Consider the following 19436-nt stretch of genomic DNA (forward strand, 5'->3'; position numbering starts at 1 on the left):
TCACTGAGAAAATCTTCCTACAAAGCGTTTTAGAAAATGTTGACTTCGTTCTGTGCGTTTGCGTGCGTGTTTTCAGTTTCCCTTACTCAAGGATTCGAAAACCCTCTGCGGTTTGCGCATATGTCAGGATGCGTTTATTTAGTCAAAATAGGGGTGAGAGGAAAAATAAAAGGAGATGTTTACATTTAACATACAGTGAACTCGGATAATTCTCGGGCTTAAAGAAAAAAAATTGCAAAGAACTCGTAATATTGTGGGGAGAAAATTCTATTTCACAATCAAAAAATTTATCATTTTTTATTTACTATAAGGAGACAAAACAGTAAATTAGGATGAATAAATGTCTGTTCATAAAATTTGATATCTAACTTTTTTGCAAAATATTTTTTTATGTTAAATCACTTATTTATTTATTTTTGAAAATATTTTTAATATTTTGAAAATGAAAATTGTAGATAATCTCGGTTACATTTAATGATAATATATAAAATATACTTTGTCCCTTTTCAAAACTTTTGTTGCCACTTGAGCTAATTATATAAGCAATCAATACTCAATTTTGAGTTAAAATCAAATAATGCGGTCAGAAACAACATGACATTAAACAACTAAACGAAACTCTATTTAATGCGGTGAAAATCAAAGAATTCTGGACATGCGCCCTTCCTTCCGCGTCTCACCTCTTACCAAGACAGGTTCATCGAAAAATGGCAGTCTCGGGATATTGAAACCAGCAGTACGTCGAAAAGAATTTGCAGATAATACGCGCAAATCTCTCTTTAGAACTTTTTTGTACAAAGATCTTCGCACTGTTCATTCCTTGCGCATCACAAATTAAAATGGTATTTTGTATTGAAAAATTTTCATCTTCATTATGCTTAGCACATGTTACAGCTCTAAGCCTAGACGATCTACCTTTCACGTGTTTTGAATTGACTGATGATACCGAAGCTGTTCTGGGAGTTATTGATAAGTTGAACAGCATGTTTGAGAAGCAATTGAATTCAATAGCTGAAAAAATACTGGATGTATCAGAATATGATTTCGAGTTATTTATGGACGCTTTTTTATCAAGGTGTCTGATAATATCTGATGAGCCATGTTATTTGAGTTTTCTGTTAATATGTTCCCTGATTGAAATCACAGCTGGCACGATATTTACAGAGCATCAGTGCTTAACATATGCGATGATATGCTCTTTATGTCTTAGGAGTGTGTACGAACGATGTTATAAGGAGCTGTTTGATGAGAAGGAAGAAACTGAATGCTTTGATTCTTTTTGCAGAAGTATCATCCCCTTTCTTGATGACGAGGAGGATAGCGAACTTATGCTGTCTATTGAGCAACAAAAACAAATTAGTTTACTCCTCTCAAAGGCTATTAATATGGATTATGATAATTTGATACTTTCAAATTCCGATATGAGAATTCTGCATAAAACTATAGATATCATAAATATGAAAGATTTTCTTTTAAACCCTTATGAACAAGTGAGCATTTGTTATGTCCGTAATAATACAATGGACGTAGAAAACGAAATGGATTCTAAAAGTTCAATCGAGCGCGAAGACAGTTCGTGTCGAGAAAATAAAATATGTGGCTTGTGTGGTGGAAAATGCTTTCGATATGTGGTGTTATATAGAAGTGAGATGCTGCAACAAGAATTATCTGTGGATAACGATCGAAGTAATTGTAATGGTTAGGTGTGAAACAAAATAAATATATACATTACTGATTGCTTTCATGCGCTAAAAGGTGAATGAAGATGATTTCTTGAAAGAGAAATGGACATAAATGCTTCAGTTAGTAAAAGAGAAATTCTGTAACATAGGTAGTTTGTCAATAATAATAAATGTGATTTTTATGAGTAATTTTATATCGAAATAAAAATTAAATGTTCTCTCTTTGTTTGATTATTTCTTAAAACCAGTTTTCATTTTGCATCTAATTTGAAGAAAGATTAAAATTTCTAAGATGCAATAAAGGAAAGTGAATAACCTTAATTTCTATTACTTACAATTGTCTGTTGTTTGATTTAAACTATAATACTTCAAGAAGTAGACATTTAAAAATAATTTTTCTGCTATTTTAGATTTAGAGTCAATTTTATTTATCAGTTTTATTTTAAATCCGCTTTCAAAGTTGTCTATTACAGAATTCCACTTCTTTCTGGTTATTTGTTAGAAGTACGAAATAATAGATTGATTTCTTTGTTTACTACTTTTCTTTCTATGCGGGGTTTTAATATTTTTATTTTGACTAATGCATTTTATCGAATTATTAAAAAAAATTGAATGTGCGTACGTAGTCGAAATAGGAATTTTTATAAAATCGGAATTTACCATTCTTAGAAGGATCTCATTTATTTTAAGAGGTTGTATTTATCAGCTGAATATGAACATTTATTACGAATATTCAAAGTTGTAAATGAAAATCGGAGCAAAAAATTAAAGAATTTCTTTTCTTGGGCCTTTTTATATTAAGGTTGTAAAATTTACAATTATCTAAAATATCATGCAGTCTTTAGGAAAATTGAATCTTTGTTTTGAGTGGAAATAGACATAAATTTTTTGAGTCATAATCTGCAATATATTCTTATTAGTGTAATAAATAATTTTACCAGTTGCCTTATTTTATCTTTTAACGAAGCAATTTATTTAAATGGACATCAGATTAATTTTTTTTAAAACTAATATCAGAAATACTATTATTATCTAAATATACTATTATATTTATTACTGATTGCCTCTGGCCACCGGCTGATTCGCCAGCCTTAATACTAGCTACAATAGCTTCTTCGGGAAAATGTTTTTGAGTTTTAATTTTGAATCGTATATCTCATATTAGTGTACAAGTTTTACGCCATTTTTTAAAGTTTACTATAGATTCCTAATTTTGCGTTAGCTATCTTAGAATTTGAAATTGTAACCTAAGTATGGAAGTGATTAAAATTTAATTTCAGCAAGAACATTTTTGCTGAAACCAAACATGTTTTTTAAAAATGTGAATAAAGAAAACATGCATTTATGAACACTATAGAATATTGGTTTACATTTAAAAGGATTAAAACGATTATTATTTGAATTATTGTTTAAAATAAATTTTCTTTTTAACCAATAAATGATCGTCTGAAAAGAAAATGGCGAAATCTAAATTTATGCAATATTTTCATTTTAAGCAATCAAAGTGAGTAAAAAACTTTTTGACGGCAACCTGGCCTAGGAGTAGCACATCTTCCCCGTGATCTGTGTGTCCTGGGTTCGAATCCTGGTTTGGGCATGGTGTTCTATCTGTGAGGTGTGTGAAAGCCTCCCTGTAAAAGGGGGTTATGCAAGCGAATGTGTGTGTCATCTTCATATAAGCTAGAAATCAGATTCCTGTTCTCGGATGCTCGGGGTGCTTTGCCATCAGAAGTTACTACTCGGCTTAAATTGCTGGCAGTTCCTTAGCGGCCTTGTAAAGTGTCATAAGAAACAACAACAACAAAAATATATTTTCTCTTTTTCCATTAAATCTGATCGAAGTCTTGAAACTTAATAATTTTCTAATCTTAGATTTAGGAGTCTTGGGGAAATCCCGGGTGCCGACTGGCCTTTCTTCATTAAGACGATCAGTGCAGTGGACAAAAATCGCTTGCTTTTAGAAGATAGTAATTTTCATAATTTGATAACTCATTCATTCTTACTCTTAAAGAGAGAACTTTTTTTTTATTCAAAATGTTAGTATAAAAGAATATTTTACTAAATGTGACTCATAGGACCAAGGATCCATATAAAAACGTAAAATCCGCATTTCTTGAGAACATTACTGACTCAGAATGCATAAAATGGTGCTTTTTGGATTTATTTGGTCTTTTTTTTTCTATTAAATGTATATGCCTAATTTAATTATTTAAAAACAGGTTTTGGAACCTAATTAGAATGGAAAGCTTGTCTAAAAATAAACTTTTTCTGCATTATATATTACAGAATTATTGAATTAATTATATACATATTTTAAAACTTCAGATCAGATCTTTTTCTTGCCCTTAACTTTCTTTAAAATATATTTCATTGTTTTCGGATTTATATATTTTATTCCAACACGTGCTGACATTTACACATTTCTTGATTTCTTTTCCATTAACTCTTAATTTATTCCTTTAATTTGAGTTTTGTCAACGTGATGACAATGTTTTTAAGAAAAGCTAATGATTCCAATATACGCGTAATATGTTCTTGCAAATTAAATAATTTTTTGAAATGTAATGATAAAAAAATATAAGATTTTTTTAAAATCTATTCAAAATAAAAATTCAAATTATATGTTAAAAAATTGATATATATATATATATATATATATATATATATATATGTTTTTTGAATTATAAGATGATAAAAAATTATTTATTCACTGTAATATCTTCAGAGGTTATCGTCAAAAAGCGCAAAAATATTGGCTTAATTTTTAATTAAAATTCTCATTTAATTTTTAAAAAAAGATGGTACTCTCATGGTACTGTGTCTTGTTTAGTGCTGTTTGTCCGGTAGGAATTTTTCCCATCAAATGTCTTCGTTTACGGCTGTCGCTATAGAAACAGGTTACCGTGCAAAGAAATTGAGAAGGTAGAAATTCGTACAAATTTCTTACAATTTCATGCTTATCGTCAATTTGGAGATATTTGGTTTTAATAAATTTAATTTTTGAAAAAAATAATTTAAAAAAAACGATTTATTAAGCTTAAAATTGTTTAAATACTCGAAATCTTATATGCATACAAATATATAATATATATATCTATAATATAACGAAGAAACTGTATAATTATTGGTCTAATGGTTACTGAACAAAGAGAAAAAAAAATCAGTCATGGAGTCTAAGGTATCAATTCATGCCCAAAATTCAATGGTTTTATTTCATTTGTATTAAATTCCTGTAAGCCATTAACACCAAATTATCCTGAGCAAATACGAGGTAATTTATATAGTTAAAGATAAAAATGGTACTACTATTAATAGTTATTATTTCGTAACTTTTATAAAGGCTTGTTTATATTCTAAAATTAAGTAAAGTGCTCAAAATTTATGTTTATTTAATTTATCTGAAGAATATATTTCCTCATATACAAAATTGAAAACCATAAATACATTTAATTTTTTAATACATGGTTTGTAACTTAATCTCGCACAAACTGTGTAAAACATATCTAACTTCGAAAGATTTATGTAAAAATATTCGAATTTTTAGAATAATTAAGTTACAATTTAAGCGAACATTTAGACACTGCCAGAAGCCCATAACCTCATGGAAAGCCCAATTAAAGCCTTTAAAATGTTATTTCTACCAAAAAGGGTGTAAAAGCTTTTCAGGTAATATTTCAGATGATCAGATATTTATTCATTTTCTCAAGTTCAGTTATTTTTTTGAAAAAATCTCACGAATCTTTCAAACAGAAGTATGAAAAACGAGCTTTTATTTACAATAAATATCAGTATTTATTAGTAGTATTAACAGTAAAGGATCGTTTTTGCCTTGCAAACATTTGACCATTTCGAGGTTGAAAATCCTTTATACTCTGTATCTTCCAAGTTTTCCTTCACATTTTTATTCAAAGCCCATTCAGGGTCATTGAGTACCAATGATGCTTTATTTATTTATTGATTGATGTAGAAATCGACCTCGATTGATCACCGACTCCTATTCTTTAATTAATTAAAGCCTTGTGGCTATTGATACAATCTTATGATCGTGGATGTTAACAATTAAGTACTTATTAGAGATGTGCTAGAAAGGAATATGTTTTTTTAACATTTTTCATGATATACTCATAAACACAATCTTTCATTCATTGTCTGATATGCATCTGCATTCATACTGTTTCGTACAACAGCGAAAAAAAAAAATGTTTACCTGTGTGTAACATCTGCGTTGTTCGGCTCAGCTGGTCAGGTTCAGATAATTGTCATCTTGTCATGACTCATTTCAGCCTCATCCCTTTGGGCTTTCCTAACAAGTCCTGAGAAAGCCTGGTCTACAATGGGGGTGGGGGTCCAATTCCATTGTGTCGTTCCCTTACCAGTGCTTCCCATTAGTGTCCATGGAAGGCGCTCGTTGAGATTTCTCCTCAGCTTTGCAAATCTCCCTTTTATCATACTCGGGACACCTGCACGGAAGAAATTTTGTGAATTTTCTAATTCTTCTGCTTCACAATAATATGTCTTAGCTTCCTGAATTTAGTTCAGTTATACTAAAGTTCTCGGTTTAAAACAAAACTACCTCTATTTTGGGACGAACCTCATAATTTTTTTACCACAGTCAGATGACGAGGACCACACCAGAGCTGGTACCCCTTATCCAAATTTTCGCACTACACCAGCGAGGATACATTTCGCCTCGACGGGTTTAAGTTCACGAAATCCGCTTACAAGACGATTGTTGGAAGGAATCGGGACTCGAACCTGGATCCTCCGAATTGAGACTTTACCAGCAGGCCACCGCAGCCCTTTAGCTTCCGGGAATTACATATGAGAAAGAAAGTTATTCAAATTCATTCAAATAGTAAGAAACATGCTTGAGAAAAATTCTTTTTTTCCCTTCATTTTCTAAAAAGTGCAGTGTGCTTCATATAATGTAACGTAATATTATTCATTTCATTATTATAGTAATGGATAATATCTACCAACAAATATTTATGAAATTAGTTCTCTACAATTTATTAATCTCATTATACCACATATGGAATAAAATCGTACGAACTTTGAAATATTTTTATATGGCATAGTAATATCGCTATTTTTAATTAATTGCAAAATAGCTTCTTTTTCTTTTAGATGTATAAGTTCAATAATGTTTCTTATATTTTTTTATAAGACTTTATAACTTAAAGGGCAAAAATCAGTGTTCAATTTTCATTTTTCTTTTATCTTGAGAATTATTGTGATAAGATATAATCAAATAGACCTGCAGATTTATTGAAAATTATTCAATGCTTTTAATAGAAATAAAGTATTGAATTGGTAAACTATACTTCCTTTAAAAATTATAAACCTGAAAGTTTCCTACAAAATCTTACTCTAATTAAAATTATTGGCACAATTTCCAAATAAAAATGTCAAATCAAAAATCATTTTAATTATTAAAAAAAACAGTGACAAATAATTTTTTAAAAAGAACTTTCAACGGTTAGTTATTTTTAAAAATATGTTTTCGAAATGAACTTCTATATTTTTTTCATTAATTTTATATATTGATCAATTCAAAGTGTGATCTTTTTTTAATTTATTAAAAAGGTGTTTAATTTTTGATTTACGGCAAATAAAGGTATTTTTACAAAAAGCTATTAAAAATGAATTATGATACAAGAATTTTTTAAAGAATGGGTCTCTGATTTTAATTGAAAATCATAAAAAATTCTTTTTTATTTATATTTTGTAGCACTTGAAGTAAATCATTAAAAAACCAAGCAAAATGAGAGAAAAAAAAGGTATTAATGAAACCCCTGAATGTAAATGAAACACACACTTAATTTTGTAGGCAAATATATTTTTTATTGTAAAATTTAAAAGGATACTTCAGAAACGGATTTATTTCGTAAAAGGATTTTTTTAATCATTTGTTATTATCAATTGTTCTTCAAATACTATTAATAAGTCGCCTTTGGCGATTAGCTGGAGAGTTAGGCATATCTGTTTTCTTTAATTTCAGTTAAATCATTAAGGTGTGACTTCATATCTATGAGAACGTGAAATTGCCTGGCATTCAAGCTGTGTTACTTTAATTGTCCTACATATTCTCTATTCATTGCGTAAATGAAACTTTCTAATGGCGACTAATCCTCTGATACACTGATGGGGAAACAAAATCCCAGCACCAAGAAAAAATTATTGTAGAGTAAGGAAATTTGGACAATGTATTTATTTAGTTACCATGTTTAATTGATTAAATTTTTAAGATCACAGGTTAATTTAAGCTCAAGAAAATGCATTTCAAAGGTTAAATGTTGTTACATTAATAACCGGTGCATCCTCCAGAATTCTGAATGCAAGCCTGCAAAAGTTTATACATTGTGTCATTCAGGTGCCGAATGTCATTTTGTGGTATGAAATTTTATGCTTGTTGTACCTGTTCTGTCAATACTGGACAGACAGTGCTGGCTGTAGATGATGCTGGAGTTATCGTCCAATGATATTCCATACGTGCTCAATTGGAGACATATCTGGTGATCTTGCAGGCCAAGATAACATGTAAACACTCTGTAGAGCGCGTTACATTATAATAGCGGTATGTGGGTGAGCGTTATCCTGTTGTTAAACTTTCCCTTTAATGCTGTTCATGAATGGCAGCACAACAGGTTGAATTACCAGACTGACATACAAATTTGCAGTCAGTGTGTTTGAGATAACCACGAAAGTGCTTCTGCTGTCATAGGAAATTGCTCCCCAGACCATGACTCCAGGGTGTCAGGGCTGCAGACAGTTTAATTGCAATGTTCCCCTGGCATCCTCCTGACGAACACACGGCCATCATTGGCGCCAAGGCTGAACATTCAGCAGAAAACACAACAGATCTCCACTCCGTCCTCCAATAAGCTCTGGCTTGACAATACTGGTGTCGCAAACGGCAATGGCTTAGAGTCAGTGGAATGGACGCAACAGGGCACCTGGCTCGGAGCTTTCCTTGAAGTAACTGATTTCTAACAGTTCGTTGTGTCACTGTGGTACCAACTGCAGCTCCAACTTCTGCCACAGACGCAGTACGATGCGCCACAGCCTTACGCCGAAAATGGCGGTCTTCCCTCTCAGTAGTACTACTTGGCAGTCCGGTACATGGTCTTCTTGAGTCAGTACCATCCCTTGATTCTTGCTCCCAACAATCAATCATTATTACATGACCTCGTTCAATGTCGGAGAGCTATTCATAATGGCTTCTTCGTCTTCTTAAATGCATTTTTGGCTAACACCAACTCAATAAGCAGAATTTTAAAGATAAAAAACGCTCACGAACTTTACAGCACGCATTTTAAGCAGACCTGATTTGCAAGTTCTCAGTGGCGCTACTAGCGCCACACTTATGCGCGAAACGTGAATTTTGAATCGATGTCATCTTTCAGATGTATAAACACGCCTACTAAATTCTGATTATCTAGCACAAGTCTTTTTCGGTGTGCCAGATGCCATTGAAAATGCCATTAAAAATGTAACTGTGTGGTTCATCTCTTTATGGGTTAGTCTTGATTAAACATCCAGAACGAATCTCGAAGGACAGGGATATGGCGAGAGAAACGGATACGCTATCGAGCTCCAAATGTTGTCGAAATGAACAATTACTTTTTTTACTTGTCTGAGCAAGTATATTAATTTACGGCCGAACTGACTTCCATATATTGGCTGAGTGCTCCGTTACAGCTCTCAAATACCGGGAAAAATCCTACCGCCTCTTGTGCTCCCTTTTTTAGCTGCATTGGATACTGGAGCAATATTTAAGAACGATAACACACGCTCTCATATAGCAAGATTGGTATGGAGCTATCTGGGGAAAAAAATCATTCAACGGATGGCGTGGCCTGCAAGATCATCGGACCTGAATCTCATAAAACATGTGTGGGACATTCTGAAAAAAAGGATTGCAAGTCATAGTGTGCCTCCAGGCAATCTCCAAGACCTTCAGCAATCCTTATTACAGGAATGGGTATTACTACCACAGCAAGCGATCAATGACTTTGTATCAAACATGCCTGGACGTTGTGAAGAATGTATTTCAGTTAGATATTGCCACACCCGTTATTAACGTGGTATACACTTTGCATATTCTGCCTAAAAATTTGGGTTTTTGCGTCTCGACAACCATAATATATTTTTGTTTATATTAATGTCTGATATGTGGTATAGTAATGCGCCACCTATCACGTGTACAACTTTGACGCATATTCATAGAGTAGTTTTGTTTTATTCCGAAGATTGGAAATGTTTCTTATATTTTGAGCTGGAGTATATATATTTATACTTCTACGATCTATATTCATTTAAACTAATTCAACAAAGAACTTATTTTCTTCTTAAATATACATTTAAGAAATTGTTTTCTTTTTGTGATTTTTTAGATGTAAATTACAATTACACAAGAATATAGCACACCAAATATTGCTAGTAGTATTACACCCTCTCTGGTCACATGAATAAATAAATTTCTAACCCTGAAGTAAATAGCAAGATTATATGTTTCTTTATTTAGCTATTTGCCGAACACTGTTTAAAAGTTTCGTTACAAAGCACGAATGCATTTATTATTTCCTTTATTCATATGTTTAGAAAATTTCCTTCACTATATAAAAATAATAAGATGTCTTCTCATTATTTAAAAAAATGCGAGCAGGAAGAATGATCTCTATATAAGAAATATCTATATGTATAAAAATGGAATATGATCTATTTACATAGAAATTGAATTTGTTCTAAGTATATAGAATTAATTGAAAAATTAGCATGAGCCAAATCTTATTCTGCGTGATTCAGCGGCATTAGAAGTAACAAATGTGAATTGTGAGTAGCCATATGACCACAGCTGTGATATCAAACTTAAAAAATGATGATAAAAAAGGATTAAATTTAAAAAATGATGATAAAAATAATTATAATTAAAAAAATGTAATAAAAAATTAAAATAAAAAAATTATAATAAAAAATAATTAAAATTGAAAAAAATTTTTTAGAAAACTAATCAAATTTTAAAAAATGATAATAATAAATTGTTAAAATTAAAACTGATAATAAAAAATAATTTAAACGCGCTATGGGGAAGTTTTTAAGCTGAGAAGAAGAGAATAATAACCATCACAATCAATCAGAAGATAGAGAAATCTTTCCATCAATTTCAATTAATTGCAAAGAAAAAAAAAATACAGAATGATTGAAATATTTTTTCCTTAAGATACATTACATTCTGAAATTGCATGTGGCATTTATGCGCTAGCTTTAATCCTTCAGTACGTACACCAATTTTTTTGAACATTATTAAATGTGTGTTGTCATTTTGACCACAAATTAACTGACACCCATTTACTTGTTCGTTTGAAAATAAAATATAGCCGGAGTATATAAATATTTTTTACATGGCAATAGGCTTAAATTTAAGATACAAATACAATTTTTAATGAAAAGAATCAGAATTGTACTTAGTCCTTGTTTTTCTTTTGCCGTGACTTTCCCGCATTTATTTCCTTTTATCCACTCCATTCGTATAAAATTCATTATTTTTAATGTGAATGTGGTTTTCATGTATAAAAATCTTGAAGGAATAAGAAAATTTAAATTCTATATATAATTTGCAGTTGAAAATTTTTGGAAAAAGAAGTTTATATATACTACTACTAGCAAATTCAGAATTTTATCCTACATTTTTATAAACATAGAAAAAAAAATTATCGTTCCTCATCAAGAATATAAGGAATTTTTAACATAAATTTGAAGTCAATTTATTCATATTATAAAAAAGAAATATATTTTACGTAAGGATATTTGCTAACTTTTGCAACAGCAGTCAAAGAGTCGATCTGATGTTCTAGAGTATTCAGAATCTACGCTTTGTTCGGATTCTGATTTATTTCATTTGTATCGATTCCGATGATCATTTTTCAAAATTTCATCAATATATTATGTCTATCAATTAGGAAAAATTGGACAAAAGTCTTTGAATCTCTACTGCTCACCTTCTTACACTGTTACAGACTCAACATTAAAATAATTTCAAACGTTAGTAGACGCAGCAGTCAATTTGACCAGAATCCTCCTGTAAAAAATGAGATTCATTGATTTCTGCAATTCTAATCTTCTAGCTTTCATATGAAGGTATGGAATTTACAGAGGATATTTTTTATAAAATCCTAAAATGTCTTAAGGATTAGAAAGGAAAAGACCCGTACAGGTCTTGATGGGTTAAATGAATTTTCCGCATATCGTAAAATTTTTTTAACTATTTGAAAGCAATGTTAACCTCATAGTAAGTTTATGATAATGATAAGTTTATCTACTACTGAGAGGATTTCTCCAAAGTGTGTCCACTTTATCTTATCCGCCCATTTTCTTTCACAATTGTATAGAGGACTGCTTCGGAGATTGAATAACGTGGGAAGGAGCAAAAACATGACCTCTGCAAAAATTCTACATCAAATGTTTCCCGCATGTCCAATAGGGTTTGAATCTAATGATATCCTATTTCCACCCAACATTGCTTTTAAACTTAGAGAGTTGAAATAGTTAAAAATCCTACCTCAGTTCTATGCTTTTAACCAGTTGCTGCAGCTCTTTTGAGTTATTTCTTAACTTCAAAATGACACCGTTTACCATACAACCCTCTAATTTATCCATTAAATGATGGGGGAAGCCCGAATCACTGAGAAAAATCTTCCTACAATGCAGTCTTATCTATCAAGGGCAGTTGCCCTTCTTTTGTTGATAGACAAAGCTACTCTTCCAACCCCTCTGCCTTTTCGCCCGTCCTGTGGACGAACCCCAGGTGCTCGGATGAACCGCAATTTCCAGAAATAGTGGTCCGGTCACTTGCGTTCATCTAGCTGAGCCGTTCTTTCGGGCCGTTCAGACGCCAATGGCTTATCTGTAACACAACTAACTACGCTTTTAACGTATTGCCGGCGCTAAACGTGTGTTCCAGTGTGTATTAAGCATCGAACGACCGCATCTGCCTGGAGACTGTTGTACAAATCGATCTTCGAACTGCTAAGTTCTTGTGCATCACAAATTAAAATGGCATTTTGTATTGAACAATTTTCATCTTCATTATGCTTTGCATATGCTACAGCTCTAACCCTGGATGATCTACCTGCCGCGTGTTTTGAATTGGCTGATGATACCGAAGCTATTCTAGAAGTTACTTATAACTTGAGACATATGTTTGAGGAGGAATTTGATTCAATATCTGAAAACATAGCACTACAAACCCATTTCGAGTCATTTATGAAAGCTCTTTTATCAAGGTGCATAATAATATCCGATGAACCATGTTATTTAAGGTTTCTGTTATTGTGTTCCTTGATTGAAACCCTCGCTGGGCCGATATTTATTTATCGAAAGTGCTTAACATATGTGATGATATGTTCCTTGTGTCTTAGGAGTGTATACGAAAGATGTTATAAGGACCTGTTTGATGAGATTCAAGAATTCGAAAGCCTTGGTTCTTTCTGCAGAAGTATCATCCCCTTTCCTGTTGAGGGGGAAAGAAAACTTCTGCTGTCTGTTCATGAGCAAAGAGAAATTAGTTTACTGCTTTCAAATGCAGTTGATATCGATCATAAAAATTTCATTCTTACAAATTCTGAGTTGGAAACTCTGTATAAAACTCTAACTATCATTTGTAGGACAGATAATTTTCCAAACCCGTATGAACCAATGAACACGTGTTGTGACAGTGATTCTTTTTCGGATGATGCAGAGGATGTAGAAGAGGAATTGGATTGTGTAAGCTTAGAGGAGGAAGAAGAATGTTCTTCTGGAGAAGATAAAATATGCGATTCTTGTCATGGAAATTGCTATAGATATTTGGTGTTATATAAAGGTGAGATGCTGCAAGAACAATTATCTGTGTTTCGAAGTAGTTGTAATGGTTAGGTGTGAACCAAAATAAACATATCCATTTCTTAGTGTTCATTTGCTAAAAGATGGTTGGTACAGAAAAAATTAAAAATAAATGAATCAGATAATGTTAGTGAAAAAGATATCATAGAACAAATCCAGTCTGTGAACAATAATAAATGTGATTGTAAAGATTATTTGTATATCGGAATAAAATTAAGTAATCTCTCTTTGTGGGATTATTTCTTAAAATAAGTTTGCAGTATTACACATTTGATTTGGAAGAAGATTAAGATTTTACAAAGTAATAAAGGTATGTGAATAACCTCATTTTCTATTACTTTCTAGCCGCCTTTGGGACCATCCAGTTCGTCAATCTTAATGCTCGTTAAAAATTTCAATGAAATATTTCACGAAACTTGTCTTTTAACAGTTTCTTTATCAAAATATTTTTAAACCTCAAATTTTGGCAGTCATATAATTCAATCATACTATTATAAATAACTTAAGCCGTACTGTACTATGCATCTCTGTAATTTTCTATCGGCTCCAGTAAAAATTCGTCTTTAATTTAATGTACATTAAAATTAATTTTAAGTATTTTCTTTTCACGTTATTGTAATAAAACCTATAATTACCCAAAATATAGGTTAGACTTTTTCTTTTCTTTTTTGCTTTTTTTTTGAGTAGAAATAAATGAATTATCTGTTGTTATTACCTGCAAAATATTCTTATTTAAGTAATAGATAATTTTTGCATGTATCATTTTTTAAAATTTTTAACGAAGCAATTTATTTAAATGGTATTTGATTTTTTAACTAGTAGCAGAAGCATTTATGTTATTGTCTTTTTAATATTGATTACTAACTGCCTTTGGCCAGTCTTAATACTAGCTACAATCTCCATTTCTCTATTTTATATAATTTGGTTACTTCAATATAGATAGCTCTTAATAACTTCTTCAGTGAAATATTTTTAAATTTCAAATTTTCAATCATATATCTCATATTACTGTAGAAACTTTACACCTTTCTGTTTATTTTACTATATACTTCTGATTTCCAGTAGTTCCTTTAAAATTTGAACTTTAATTTGAAATAAAAATATGGAAAGGATTAAACTTCAGTTTGAACAAAAACTTTTACTAAAGCCAAACAAGTTTTTATAAAAAATATGATTGAACAAATCGTGCACTTATGTGTACTATAGTAGAATATTTTTCATAACTTATGCAATGTTTCAAAAAAAATATATTTAATAAAAATTTGTTTGGTTCAATCAATAGTTGTATTTCCAGTCTCAGTTTTGACACTCATAATTTTCTTCATTCTCTCCTAAGGAAAATGTAGAAAAAATGTTATATTTTCATTCATTTTTTTTCAATACAAATTTTAAATATAGAATGTTTTGTAAAAAGGTAATATTAGCAGTTAAAAACAATATGTGTTTTTTAAAATTATATTAGTCACTAGAGAAGAAAAAAATGCCGATGCAAACTTTAAATCTGTATGTTAATACTTTTGTACTTCTTTTATTAAATAATGAATTTTTTAGTATACATTAATTTTTATGGTACTTTTTTGAGGAAAATTTTCCTATATCTAAACAAAATTGCTAAAATCCCTTAAGAATATTTGGAGACTGATTTTATGGTAAAATAATGTACAAAAACATTTTGATGATTCATTATCAAGATAAAAATTTAATGATAACTGTATGAAATTTTAATTTATTTAAAGAGTTCAAAAAAAAAATTCTACTATTTATATAATGGCAAAGCGACATGGACATGCAACGAATTGAATAATCTTTCAATTAAAATAAGGAATCTGTACCAAAAACACCTAAAATTATAATAAATACATGTATATAACCTAATTTTATATCTAAAAATTAAATTAAACATTCATATTTTTTAAGAGTAAAAAAATTAAACATTTGTTTCGACGCATTTTTGATATCTATGTATTTTAGTAGCGGTTTTAGAAATTTCATATATGATTTGTAAGTGTGTCAAGTTATTTACGTCTAACTATAAAAAAAAAAAGCATTTTTGAAGAAACTCTTAAATGTTTTTATTTTAATGCAAAATAATAATTAAAAAATTCGAAAATTTTAACGAAGCAAGTGATTTTTTGTGTAGCCACATACCTTAAGTTATTACAAAAAATTTATCTTTAAGAATAACATTTTTTTTCTGTTAGATCTTACAGCAATCTATATTTATTTTAAAAAATGCAATTATTACAAATTCTTATTAAATTTGATTAAATAATATTTTTTGTAAAGCATATATATCAATTTCACTATTTCATTCACAATGATAACTTACTTCCGTGTATATGATATTATGAATATTTATGATGGGAAAGAAACTAAATATTGGAAATAATATGGATTTAAAATTAAAATGACAGTGAAATGAATTATTCGTAATTTGTTAATTGATTGATAAAATAATTTATCAAATATTCACTTAAAACAAGATATGAATTAAATGCAGAAATTAAAATTAATTTGTGTAAGAGAAGTTAAACCGGGAATTAGTTTTAAATATGTACATTTTCAATATTTAATTATGTTACTTATATCCACTTATGCAATTGCAACTGAAAACAACAACAATAATAAAAATATAGCAACCAAGCAAACAAGAAGGGCTTCATGTTAGGAAAAAGGTGAGGGAAGAATTTTTACAGTGGCGACGCGGAGATGCCGAGGTATAAAGTTGTTAAATCTTAACAAAAAAAAAATTATATCAATTTTAAAATTAAATGTGATTTGAGTGTGAAATTAAATAACGATTATGTGCAAAGTTTCCTACTATGTCCCAGCCTTTATTTGACGTCACTGGAATTTTTTTTAAAAATAGTTACAACTTTTTTTTTATTATTATTTTTTTTTAACGAAATGCGTTTAAACATTAAGACTTTTTGTTAAAAATGAGAATATATTTATATTTTGATGCTACGTAAAACGTTTTAAATTTTGAAAGAAAATGAATAAAATTCTGAGTTATTTCTTCATGAAAACTAAAAAAGTTTTTTAATATATATAATTTCAAAAGAAAATTGATCTAAAAAACAGGCATTTTTTTATTTTATGAAAAGTAAAAGTTATGTGCTAAAAAATATTAAAAACTTGCGTATGTGTATGTGTGTATTAATGTTTTAAAATATAACTTAAATATTAATTAATTTTTAAATTTTTATATTAATTTAGCTTATATTAACTTTATTCTAAAATGTCCTCTTATTTCGAGATACAATTCCCACTTCTTTTTTTATTTAATTAATTCTCCACGCGCTCTAGAATACTGGTGATTTCAGAATTTTCTCACTCTCCGAATGAAGGGATAAAAATTCCTAATTCTTATAACATTCTTTTAAAGATACTTAAAATTCCTTTTCATAAGTTGACACGTGTAAAGAAAATCCCCCATCAAAATTTCATTGTAAAGTCACTGAGGGGAAAACTTTTCGGTGTCTTTTGCTCCTGTGTCGCATTGTATACTGACATCGCTTACAGCGTCTTCCCTGTACAAATTAGGAATCCTGGATGAAATAAGTCGAAGTTAACATTTCAAGGTAGCATGTTTAAATTACCTGAAAATTTACATAAAATTTAAACAGATTAAACAAGTAAAAAACAAAATTATGGTTTTCAAAGTTTATTTTTTGTCGTGACCCCTTCGTAATATAATATTTATACGATAATTAAATTTGTTAGCCAACACAACCAGTGAAATAAAATTCTTTTCGGAAAAAAAATGTAAATAAAAATAATGAAGAATAAAGAAAAAAAAGAATGTACAAATAAATAATCAAACAAACGATGATTGGCAGACGAAAAAAAAAAGTGTAAAACGAGAGAGTAATTACAAATTAAGGCACAAAATTGCGTCTAAAAATTAGGCTCTAATTGTCAATGATAAAGAAAAAATTATTTCACAAAAATTTGTTTAACAGATGTAAAATATTTTTTAAAGGATATATTTTCAAAAGTTTGTAAACATACATATATATATATCAATTAGTAGTAAGTAAAGCATTGATATATTTTTTAAAAAATATAGAAGACAATACAAATAATTTTTTAAAGTTTAAAAAAGATTCAAATTTTCAAACGAAATATCGAAGCATTATAATTTTTTATTCGCCCATCATTTTTTTATTTTTATAATTTATTAAGTTTTTTCATCGAAAATGATCATATTTTTAAAATTTACTTATGCTATTTGTTATAAAACAATGATAATTTGCTTTAAAAATTTACTTCATGTCGTAGCAAAATTAAATCCTTGCGTGTATGAAAGCAATAATAAACTAAAGCAACGAGGAATATAAATATAAATTATATTGAATAATGTATTTTTTTTAAATGTTGAAAGTATCCAAAAAGAAAAGAAAAAATCTATTCAGATTTACTATTACAGGGAAAATTTTGAAGCATTTTTGGTGTTTCATAAAAAAAAAAAAAAGTTGATCTCTCTCCACACCATTTTTAGTACAATTGATTTACAAAATCTATGGTTATATTTGAAATAGAAAAAATTAGCTATAATATACATGTAATTAACAATATTTACTCTATTATATAAAACGAACTATAGCGAAACTAAATATAAAAATCAGGAAACTCCGTGCAGTTCTAAGTAAAGATTTCCAAAGTTTATAATTTCAAAAAAAAAAAAAAAGAAAAGAATGAAAACCCCAAACTTCAGACCCATAATAAGTATTGGTCATTTCCGAGAATTCTGACCCTCCCAAGCACTATTCCTTGAATTGAGTTCATTTTCCCACGAAAAAAAGGAGATCAGGGAATAAAGACACAGGTGTTCGCTTTCCATCTGCTTCAAACTGCTATTAACCCTCTGGCTTCTTAATTCTTTAAAATCACTATTTAGATGTGATGTTTAGAAATCAGTTCAAATATTTTTCAAAGAAAAGGAACTGATACTATATGTTACACTATAATAAAAATCTATAATCGTATAAATAAACACTCTAAACTGCGAAAAACGCGGGCCAGAAAAGGGGCTGATTGCCAACCCGCGGAAATCACGACATACGCAGCTGGAGGGTTAAAGTATTTACAGACTAGAACGATTGCTAAAATAAAATGTTGTATGGATCTGAATACACGGCCATAAGTTAGTATAATTAAAAAAAAAATGCATTTTCTTCAAATTACTTAACATAAAAAATATCTTATAATCATTTTTACATATTGATGAAGTTAAAATGGGTTTTGTTTTAAATTTTGTGTTTTTGGACAGCTGTTTTGATGTGGTCCACATATTTTTAATGAAATTGATGTCGGGGGACTGTGGTGGTGTGTGTAACTGCTGTTTACAATGAAAAATACACCACATTTTGGCGTTTGGCCGTGTGTTTGGGATCATTTCTATCAATCGTTGTCCTGATAGAAAATGAAATATCCATCTAAACCCAAATTTTTAGCACTGTCCTTTAGATTGTCGCAAAATATATCCAAGTAAACCAGATGGCTCATAACTAATTTTCCTACCCCGGCTGAAGTAATACAACCCCAAATCATGACGTAGTCACCACCCTGTTTAAATGCGGGATGTAAATTTTTTGGATGCAAAGCGATATTAGGCTTTCTCCATACGGTGCGATGACCATCACTGCCAAAAATGTTGAATTTACTTTTATCGCTAAGTATTTCCTTCCTAAAGTTATTGGTCTTCAATTAATGAGTTTTTGCAAACTCCAAACGTTTTTTCTGATTTTGCAAGCTGATAATTAGTTTCTTTCTAGCAACTCTACTTTTATATCCAGCTTAACTAATTACATGTAGAATAATTTCAGCACTTACACTTCTGCCTATAATTTTAGAAAATTCTGCAAC

The sequence above is a fragment of the Argiope bruennichi genome, chromosome 6 (genome assembly GCF_947563725.1).
Source record: "Argiope bruennichi chromosome 6, qqArgBrue1.1, whole genome shotgun sequence".
NCBI lineage: Eukaryota > Metazoa > Arthropoda > Arachnida > Araneae > Araneidae > Argiope > Argiope bruennichi.